The sequence below is a fragment of the Salvelinus sp. IW2-2015 genome, linkage group LG18, assembly GCF_002910315.2.
Source record: "Salvelinus sp. IW2-2015 linkage group LG18, ASM291031v2, whole genome shotgun sequence".
NCBI lineage: Eukaryota > Metazoa > Chordata > Actinopteri > Salmoniformes > Salmonidae > Salvelinus > Salvelinus sp. IW2-2015.
In genome coordinates, this window is record NC_036858.1 from 41290163 (window position 1) to 41300746 (window position 10584).

Here is a 10584-nt window from a genome sequence, read left to right on the forward strand (position 1 = left end):
AGAGAAAAAGTTCATTAGAGTTACAGATACCAGCCTCAGAAATTGCAGCCCAAATAAATGCTTCACAGAGTTCAAGTAACAGACACATCTCAACATCAACTGTTCAGAGGAGACTGCGTGAATCAGGCCTTCATTATCGAATTGCTGCAAAGAAACCACTACTAAAAGACACCAATAATAAGAAGAGACTTGTTTGGGACAGAAAACATGAGTAATGGACATTAGACTGACGGAAATCTGTCCTTTGGTGTGATGAGTGCAAATTTGAGAATTTTGGTTTCAACCGCCGTGTCTTTGTGAGATGCAGAGTAGGTGAACGGATGATCTCTGCATGTGTGGTTACCACCGTGAAGCATGGAGCAGGAGGTGTGGTGGTGCTTTGCTGGTGACACTTGGTGATTTATTTAGAATTCAAGGCACACTTAACCAGCATGGCATGGCTACCACAGCATTCTGCATCGATACGCCATCTTATCTGGTTTGCGCTTAGTGGGACTATCATTTGTTTTTCAACAGGACAATGACCCAACACACCTTCAGGCTGTGTAAGGGCTATTTGACCAAGAAGGAGAGGGATGGAGTGCTGCATCAGATGACCTGGCCTCCACAATCACCCGACCTCAACCCAATTGAGATGGGTTGGGATGAGTTTGACCGCAGAGTGAAGGAAAAGCAGCCAACAAGTGCTCAGCATATGTGGGAACTCCTTCAAGACTGTTGGAAAAGCATTCCACGYGAAGCTGGTGAGAGAATGCCAAGAGTGTGCAAAGCTGTCATCAAGGCAAAGGGTGGCTACTTTGAAGAATCTCAAATATATGTTTAACACTTTTTTGGTTACTACCTGATATGTGTTATTTCATAGTTTGATGTCTTCACTATTATTCTACAATGTAGAAAATAGTAAAAATAAAGGAAAACCCTTTTGACTGGTATTGTATGTTTCAGTAAAATTTGATTTTTAGCATTTATAGCAATGGTTATCATCTGTACTGCAAGGATGGAATATAAGTTGCAGAAAATTGAGTTTGTGGTGGCAGCTGCAGAGTGGTATTTAGGTGTGTGAGCCTTGATGTCAGAAGACTTACAGGGTGTGTTAAGTGGTGGTTTCCCATCCTTTCAGGCTGTTGGCCTGAAGTAGTACTAAATAGATTTAAATAGTGGAGTAGGGTGGTGTTATTTTGTTATTATTATTCCTTTTTGTGAGTGTAGTGTTTGATGGTAGGATATTTCTTTATTCAAGCAAAGTATAAGGGAGTTGTACTCCAGTCTAATAGGTGGCTGTAATGCAACATTTATTGGATGCCAACCGCAGTGAAACATCATCGAAGAAGAAAGCGTCTAGTCTGCTGGAAAACCACACGAAGAAGAAGCAGAAGAATGGGAGTCATTGCACTACAAAATAAATAAAGTCCAGAATCTGGAAATAATTTAAAACAATGCCGGTCATCTATGTACCGCTATAAGCGCAGTTTTTCCATTGGTACATTCTGTATCGTGTTTGTAAAYTGTGGCTATCTTTGCACGGAGTTAACGCTTGTTTTGTGTGATTACGCCGAAGTCTAAGAAGAGGCCTAGCCGGGTGCAGAAGAAGCGGTCCCACTGTCTGAGTTGAGAGAGGTGAGTGTTTTTCCGGTGTTAGCGCTGTTCGCACCATGTCTTGTTTTAATGTGTATCATTGCTAATTTTGAGAAATACATTTCCACACGTTTTGTWACGGAAAATAACCAATCGTCTTCAAGGCTGCATTTACTGGCTAGCTAACGTTAGAAAATGTAGCTAACTAGGCTAAAATGTAAACATGGCTAACTAACGTTAACTAACTAATGACAGCGTTTCTAAACCATCTTGCTAATGGCTGTTATGTCGCTCTTCTTCACAACTGCCTGGCTTATCCTTGTATTGGCCCAATCAACCAGTCAGTCGTGCCATGGTTTGCAATTACTAACTCAGTCAAAGTTGTGTAGTTAGCTAACTAGCCAGTTAGCTGGCTATGCTACACCAATGAGGAAAATAACGACGTTATTGCTCAGTTACATTTAGAACTAGCTAAATAGCTATAACTGTTAGTGATAAATGCTAAATATATCGTGTTAAAAGGCTAACGTTAGCTAACTGACGCCGTTACCGTTAAGTATCTAGTCAGCAGATCCGACCCGTTTGCTTACAGCTGCATTAGGGTCGAACAGACTAATGCCATAATGTCCACAAGATGCACATGCATTCTGMCTTATGTTGTTTTTGCTGGATGTCTAGACCGTGTATTCCGTACTTGATGCAGAACGGTTTGCAGCATGTAAAAGATCATTTTCGACCATAGCTAATAATTACAATGGRTGAAGTTATTTTCCTATCGAYCTACTGGTTTCATAGGCTSGCAGAGCTACAMACAGACGGCGTGCATAAGGGCACATTTASAACAATAWATCTAGTTTGTTTCTATTCTTCTGTCACTCATCTCTAGCAACATCAATAAATTAAACTGGTTGTTCCCAAAGAGAGTACAGATTTTTTTTCAAATCACTAGCTTGCCCTGCATGATGGCATGCRAAATTACACACAGAACAGCTCTGTGCATATTCATTTTGCACGCCATTCTGCTGGCTGGTTTTGTGAAAACTAGCCAACAGGGCACACTACCCAAGTGTAGTAATGTTGAATTGTGTCATTCTTACCAGAGACAAATTTCCAGTCATTCAGCCAGTGTATGTATCTTCTCMTCTCTAACTACACAATAGTCATCATCATTTGGCCTCTGTATGGTTCCATCCCGGCCATGGAACTTTTATGAACKTCTGTTTGTACCACCGCATGGAAATGCAGCGCACKAGTTGAAAATATTGAACACATGCACTACACAGAACGCACCGTAGCCTAATGTGGCATCCCAAACRTAGCTTTGCGGACTGCTTCATTGACACCGAATGACTTCCGCCAGAATGCAAAGAATTTGACGAGTCTGGTGGACATGACGCTTAAGTGAGTGTGTAGATTAAAGACACTGTAGAGCAGGGTTGCCAGGTCTAGCACAAATGTATATCCCAAGGACCCAATAGTGTGCAATTTGGGGTGCACCCCATTGGTTCCTRCATGAACCACCCCTCGCCTCGAGCATGACATCCTCATGCTTGTGACACTTTTGAATGTGGTTCAAAAGGGAAATAAAAGTATAATCAGACTTTTTTTCCCTTCTGCCCCTGCCTCCTGKAGTCCTCCTTGWTAGCTAGCGGGAGCGACATCGGCAGACAGTGTCCTTCGCTYCCGCCTGCCGAAAACCTGCCCTCACCGTCGTTAACAGAACTATGTAAAAACGCTGCCTGACAGGCGTGGGCRAAGGACACTGTCTACAGGTMACTCCYGCWAGCACAGCGGGGGGGAYGCTAGRGCGACACCGTGTGCTAGTTAGCTACCACACGGTGTCACCCCGGCCTACTGTGTACTGGAGAACATTGTGCCTGACAGGCAGGGGCGAAGGACACTGTCTACCGGTTGCCCCCGCCTCCCGCTAGCACAACACATATGTTAGCTAGTTAGGGACACCGTATGCTAGMTAGCATGCTAGTTAACTAGCTAGCACACAGTGTCTCTCCCGCCTGCTGTTATTCTGCCGTTATTATGTGCCAGATGTTGAGACTACAAAGTACAAATTGTTGTAAATGTCCTGTTTGCGGGATTGACTTGTCATTTCAATTGGCATAGGCTACTGACAAAAGTGGGTTTATGATTGTAATTCAACTTTGATGGTTTGCTTAGCTAGATTCAGTTAGACTAGCYCCTGATTGGTCTACATCTTATTTTAGATACAGTAGCCTAGGCAAGATGTAGGTAAGCTGAACGATTTAACAGTTTGCTTAGTTAAAATTCACCGACTTTTATTTAACCTGAATGCCGATTTCGAGAAGTGCTTGTGTTGCCTAATAGCCTGCTGGAATAAGCTACTGAGAATGGGGTCGCAATGACTGAATCAATTATTAATAATATGGAAATTAACTGAATATGCTCGTCAACAACAGTCCGTGTTTATTTTTTTTAACCTGTAGCCTAATCCGACTGTTACATCAATCTAATGCATTCCAACAATAGCTGATCGGCAAGTGCGATAGAGCTGTGACTAGAGGTCGACCGATTATGGAGGACAAAAAAAGCAGATACCGATTAATCGGACGATTTATTAAAAAAATATTTATCATACACACACACACATTTTTGTAATAATGACAATTGCAACAATACTGAATGAACAATGAACACTTTTTAAAAAACTTAATATAATACATAAATACGCACACAGCTCTGAAGTGACAATGATACTGAAGAGTCTGCTTAGGAGACATACTCTCAACTGTTTGAATAAAAATAGAGTTTAAGTTACCTGTGATGAATGTTGGAAACAACTTTAATTTCTATATGCAGGAAATCCTATTTTAATATTGGGCATGGTAAGAATTGACAACCAAAGTGCGAGTCATAATTCCCATGACACCTTCTAGCAAAATCTGAAAGGCGGTTCCTTCATTTATTCCATAGGATATTTTTAGATTCACTTAAAATAAGGTCTGTGTTTCGTGTAGGCTTACATCACCGTGCCAATTTTATAACTGTGTAGATATCCATAGGACAAGGTAACTCTGATCAATATTGGCTAAATATAAGCGAAGATCATTTTTTTTGTAGAGTGGATTTATGAAAAATATGTTGACAAACGTTACCTTATCCTAGTGAGATTTACACGGGTATCAAAACGTCGAGGCGGTTTAAGCCTGCACGAAACACAGACCTTATTTGAAGTAGATCAAGACATTCTCTTATGAAGACATGAACGGTAAAATAACGAAGGAACTCCTTTCAAATTCAACCGCAAGTTATTACAGGAATTATAACGCGTCGACTATTTCTCTCTAAACCATATACCTTTGACTAATCCGGAAACTATCACCTCGAAAACAAAACGTTTATTCCGTTCCGTATTTTATCTAACGGGTGGCATCCATGAGTCTAAATATTCCTGTTACATTGCACAACCTTCAATGTTGTCATAATTACGCAAAATTCTGGCAAATTAGTTCGCAAAGAGCCAGGCGGCCCAAACTGTTGCATATACCCTGACTCTGCGTGCAATGAACGCAAGAGAAATGACACAATTTCACCTGGTTAATATTGCCTGCTAACCTGGATGTTTTTTAGCTAAATATGCAGGTTTAAAAATATATACTTGTGTATTGATTTTAAGAAAGGCATTGATGTTTATGGTTAAGTACACATTGGAGCAATGACAGTCATTGATTGATTGTTTTTTATAAGATAAGTTTAATGCTAGCTAGCAACTTACCTTAGCTTACTGCATTCGCTAACAGGCAGGCTCCTCGTGGAGTGCAATGTAATCAGGTGTTAGAGCATTGGACTAGTTAACTGTTAGGTTGCAAGATKGGATCCCCCGAGCTGACAAGGTTAAAAATCTGTCGTTCTGCAGAAGCAAAACGTTTCTAGGCCGTCATTGAAAATAAGAATGTGTTCTTAACTGACTTGCCTAGTTAAATAAAGATTAAATAAAGGTGTAAAAAAAATTATAATAATGACAAATCGGCGCCCAAAAATACCGATTTCCGATTGTTATGAAAACTTGAAATCGGCCCCGATTTAATAGGCCATTCCGATTAATCGGTCGACCTCTAGCTGTGACCATGGTCACAATTGATAACTTCCAATTTAATTAACTAAACATGGCAATTCATAATTGCATGATAACACAAGGCTACAATAAACTGAAGTTATAGGCTATTTATTAAATCAGTTTGGCAGCCCCAGGTAGGCTACACAAGTGGCACACATTGATTTACAATGACTCCGGTGATATCGTCATTTCAACATATTTATTGTATCAAATGGTAGACTACAGTAGCCTACGATGGCATAGAAATTAATAGGCTACTTGATCGCCAACAGATGCAAATGTGTCATTGTCCAAATGTTAATGTCAGTTTCATTGTGGATTTTAACCCCCAATAAGAGAAGCACGTGAGGGAGTTCCATAACTTCCATAAAACCCTTCGCTTGACACAGTTTTTCATAAGCAAAGTTGACATTAGAATGCAGTTCAAAATTCGTTCAGAAGTGGTTATCTAATGCGTTCTAGTGCGCCTAAGTCATTTTCCAGTGCTTTGTCACCTTTCTTTCTTGGTGTGCATCCGTTCTAGGACGTTATGTTTTATGGAAAAAGGGTTGGAAATAGGTCCCTGCTATCCATGATCCTTGGGATGTCCCGATATCATTTTAAGTTGACATTTTAAAATGGTTAAGGTAGAGGTTAGGGTAGAGGTTGACCGACTATGATTTTTCACCGCCGATACCGATTATTGGAGGATCAAAAAAAGCCAATACCAATTAATTAGCCGATTTTATTTATTTGTAATAATGACAATTACAACAATACTGAATGAACACTTTTATTTTAACTTAATATAATACATCAATAAAATCAATTTAGCCTCAAATAAGTAATGAAACATGTTCAATTTGGTTTAAATAATGCAAAAACAAAGTGTTGGAGAAGAAAGTAAAAGTGCAATATGTGCCATGTAAGAAAGCTAACGTTTAAGTTCCTTGCTCAGAACATGAGAACATATGAAAGCTGGTGGTTCCTTTTAACATGAGTCTTCAATATTCTCAGGTAAGAAGTTTTAGGTTGTAGTTATTATAAGACTATTATAGGCACTTTAGTATTGCCAGTGTAACAGTATAGCTTCCGTCCCTCTCCTCGCCCCTACCTGGGCTCGAACCAGGAACACATCGACAACAGCCACCCTCGAAGCATCGTTACCCATCGCTCCACAAAAGCCGCGGCCCTAGCAGAGCAAGGGGAACAACTACTTCAAGGTCTCAGAGCGAGTGACGTCACCGCGCTAACTAGCTAGCCATTTCACATCGGTTACACCAGCCTAATCTCGGGAGTTGATAGGCTTGAAGTCATAAACAGCTCAATACTTGAAGCACAGCGAAGAGCTGCTGATCACCCGACTCAGCTGCCCGCACAACTGCTTCTCTCAACACCACACCCCTTGCCCCCCCCCTCCCCCCCGAAATGTTTTGCGGTCCCCCTCCACAACTTCCACCACTCGTACACCCACAATCCATACCCTACGCCACCCCCACCCGACAAATCGTAGAGTTATAAAATTGGGTTTCCCCCCCTCGCCGCCCCTCCCCCTTCCCTCTCTCCCCCACAACCCTCCCTCCCCACCTCACACCCCTCGCCCACCCGGCGCGTGCTTCCGTTCCACCCCACCCATCAACCCACAACCCCATCTCTCTCCTCGGCCTCTCCCTGACTACTCACCAGCGCCCCCTCTCCCTTTAAAGTGCGACCAATTTGGTTGATTATGCAACAAAATATTTTGCTGTGCGACTCAGGATTTTTATTTGGAGCACTGTGCGACTAGGAAAATATCTCCCAGTACTGATATGGCTTTCGCTTGTACTGTATGTTCTAGAAAAAAAAAAGTAAGTGCTTATCTTAATGACGTCATAGTTTCACCATTTACTAGAGTGAAAATTGGCTTGCTTTAAAAAAATCTTAACCATGCCTGGCTTTTCTAACAACGACTTGTGTGTCGTTAACCGTTTGTTTACACTTTGATCACGTTACCTCATTGGCTAGCTAGCTGGCAACCCCTGGTAACCTACCAGATATCCAAACACTTTTGAGGGCACAAAAAGAAAATAGAAAGGATAGCTTCTTCAGGAGATCAATGATCATAGCAATGAATGCGAAGACAGATCTCTTGCATGTCGTCACCACAAACCTGACGTTTTAAAGAGACTGTAACAATTTAAATGTATGCATCGCAATAGGAAAATTGTTGCTTTTTTTAAATGTATTATTTTATTATTTTTATTACACAATGGACACCAAATTTTCCCACAATGACTTTGTAATTTCAATGACAGGTATCGTATCAACATTTTAGATTTTATAATAAACAAATGTCTTACAGTTTTACATATTAGTTTCTAGGGCACAATGTGCTTCAGAAGTAAGCTAGAATTCCTATAGTTCCCAATAAATACTGAGCGTTACCAAACATTAAGAAACACCTACCTAATATTGAGTTGTCCCCACCTCAGAACAGCCTCAATTTGTCGGGCATGACCTCACAAGTGTCAAAAGCGTTCCAACAGGAATGCTGCGCCAATGTTGAATCCAATGTTCACACAGTGTCAAATTGTCTGGAGTCCTTTGGATGGTTGGACCATTCATGATACACAGAGGAAAACTGTTGAGCATGAAAAAACCCCTGCATCGTGGAGTTCTTGACACAAACCAGTGCGCCTCGCACTACTACCATTCCCTGTTCAAGGGCAACTTAAATAATTTAGTTTACCCATTCACCCCCCTGAATGCGCGCACCACCACACTTGTCTCAAGGCTTCAAAAATCTTTGAACCGTCTCCTCCCCTTCATCTTGCACCAGATTTTAAGTGGATTTAGGGATCATAGATTTCACCTGTCAGTCTGTCATGGAAAGCAGCAGGTGTCCTTCAGTTTTGTATACTCGGTGCAGGCTGTATCTTAATCAATAAAAGAAAATCATATTTTCTGGTGCGCCTGAATTTCATGTTCTCCTGCTCCTAACATTTTTTAAATTTGGAGCACCTGTGCTACCAAATAAGATTCATTTAGAGCCCTGGGTATATAGTGAATGTGCCCACTCCGGTCCTGGCACGTGTGCTCTAGCCACCACAGCTCACCGATACTGTGCGGGTAATAGCCGACATGATGATTATTATTTGTCAAACGTGCATCGATCGTCATGTCACCAGAATTAGTCCCTTGATATTTATTGGAAGGATAATCAAGGTCATCACCGTGCACGTTCCACCCACCCGTGAAGGTTCATTCATAACTTATTTCACACCTGATAGACAACTCGCATGCTTTTCCCGAGCGTATGGGAGGACCACACAACATACATGCCTGCCTCAGACTTTTTCCATATTTTGTTTAGTTCAGCCTGAATTTATAATTGATTAAATAATTACATTTTGGTCACTAGGACTACACACAATACCCCCATAAATGTCAAGGTGGACCAATTATGTTTTTAAAAATGTTTACAAATTCATAAAGAAATGTATGCTGAAATGTTTTGAGTCTAAGTTGCCTCTTGTTATGGCAACGCCTAAATAAGTAGAGTAAACATTGCTTTAATAAAGTCCCTCATACCTCTGCATGGACTCACTCTGTGTGCAATAATGGTGTTTACATGGATTTTTGAATGGCTACCTCATCTCTCTGTACCCCACACACAATTACGTCGAATAGGAATTTCAAACAGAATTCACCACAAAGACCAGGGAGGTTTTCCAAGCCGGGGATGCTTGTAATCATTAAGGACCGGGGATTTTCTCAGGATAAACAAAAAACATAAGGAGCTAAGCACAGGGCAAAATCCTAGAGGACACCTCTTGGTTTAGTCTGTTTTCCACCAGACAACTGGGAGATTAATTCACCCTTCCAGGAAACAATAACCGTCTAAAACAAGGCCCAAATCTATACTGAGCATGCTCTCACCAAGAAGACAGTGAATGTTCCTGAGGCCGAGTCTAGTTATTGAACTTGTAGGGGTAAACCTGAACATGGATGTCTAGCAATATCAGTTTTACTGACAAATCTTGCTGTTTCCATCAGCCTGTGTGAAACAAACATAATTATCCGACATGTACTATACTTTAATTAAAAAGTTGGATGGAACCTGTCTTCTGTTTCCACAGGTGCTCGTAACAATAGTGTGTGTGTATACAGTAGGTATAGAACAAACCTGCCCCTCTCTCTTGTAATTTTCACTTTATTATTTGCATTTCCTTTTATTATGGAAGGAAGACACTGTGTCTGTGATAATGGTGATGATAGCTGTGGCTGTGTGGATGTTTCTGGACAAGATAAAGTGATGGGCTCCCTTGTCGGGCTTTTAGTCTCTGCTGCCCAGCTTCTGTGTCACCTTATCTCGTCTCTATCTGTCCCGACGCGCTCCACTAAAGATTAAATCAGGCTTTACTGCGACGCCATCGTCTCAATAGGCCCTGTACCCCCTTTCAATTAGAATTAGCCATTACTGAATTAGAAATACACCAAACCAAAACAGCTGGTGTCTGAACAACATCTGGAAACAGTAATTTATAAAATAATGCTGTCTTATATGCCCTTTGTTAACACCCTTGCTCTTTTTGTCTCTTTTGTGCTCACAGGCAAGCAAACATTGTTCAATGAGGGTGCAGACAAAGAGTACGCCGCAGTCCTTGTTCAAAATTACTCACAGGAGTAACCAGAAGCCTATTGACCTCCAGTCCTACTCGTTTCAAAGACTGTGCCCAAGGACCCAATACTGTGGAATGGAGCCTAATAAGCGACCCAGGAGTTGTCTCACCTCCCCCCTAGCATGGATCCTCTCCAGGTAAAAGCTACCCTGACAGCCACCCAGGTTTAGTGGGACTCAACAGTCTCATCTTCCAAGGCACCTGGGCTTCTCACTCAGGTGGGGATAAAAGTGCTGAACACCGAGTCTCCCGGCCGAGCTGCCCGTTGTTCGACAA

The 10584-nt window shown here is 41.5% G+C and overlaps 1 protein-coding gene across 1 annotated transcript in view; it reads left to right on the plus strand.

Moving 5' to 3' along the window:
- Positions 1–1304: 1304 nt before the first annotated feature.
- LOC111977893 (wings apart-like protein homolog) overlaps positions 1305–10584 on the plus strand; it is a 33989-nt gene continuing 24709 nt past the window's right edge. The window contains exon 1 of the mRNA XM_024007670.2: positions 1305–1617. The gene's annotated coding sequence lies outside the window, so the exon portion shown is untranslated. The remainder of the gene's footprint in view (positions 1618–10584) is intronic.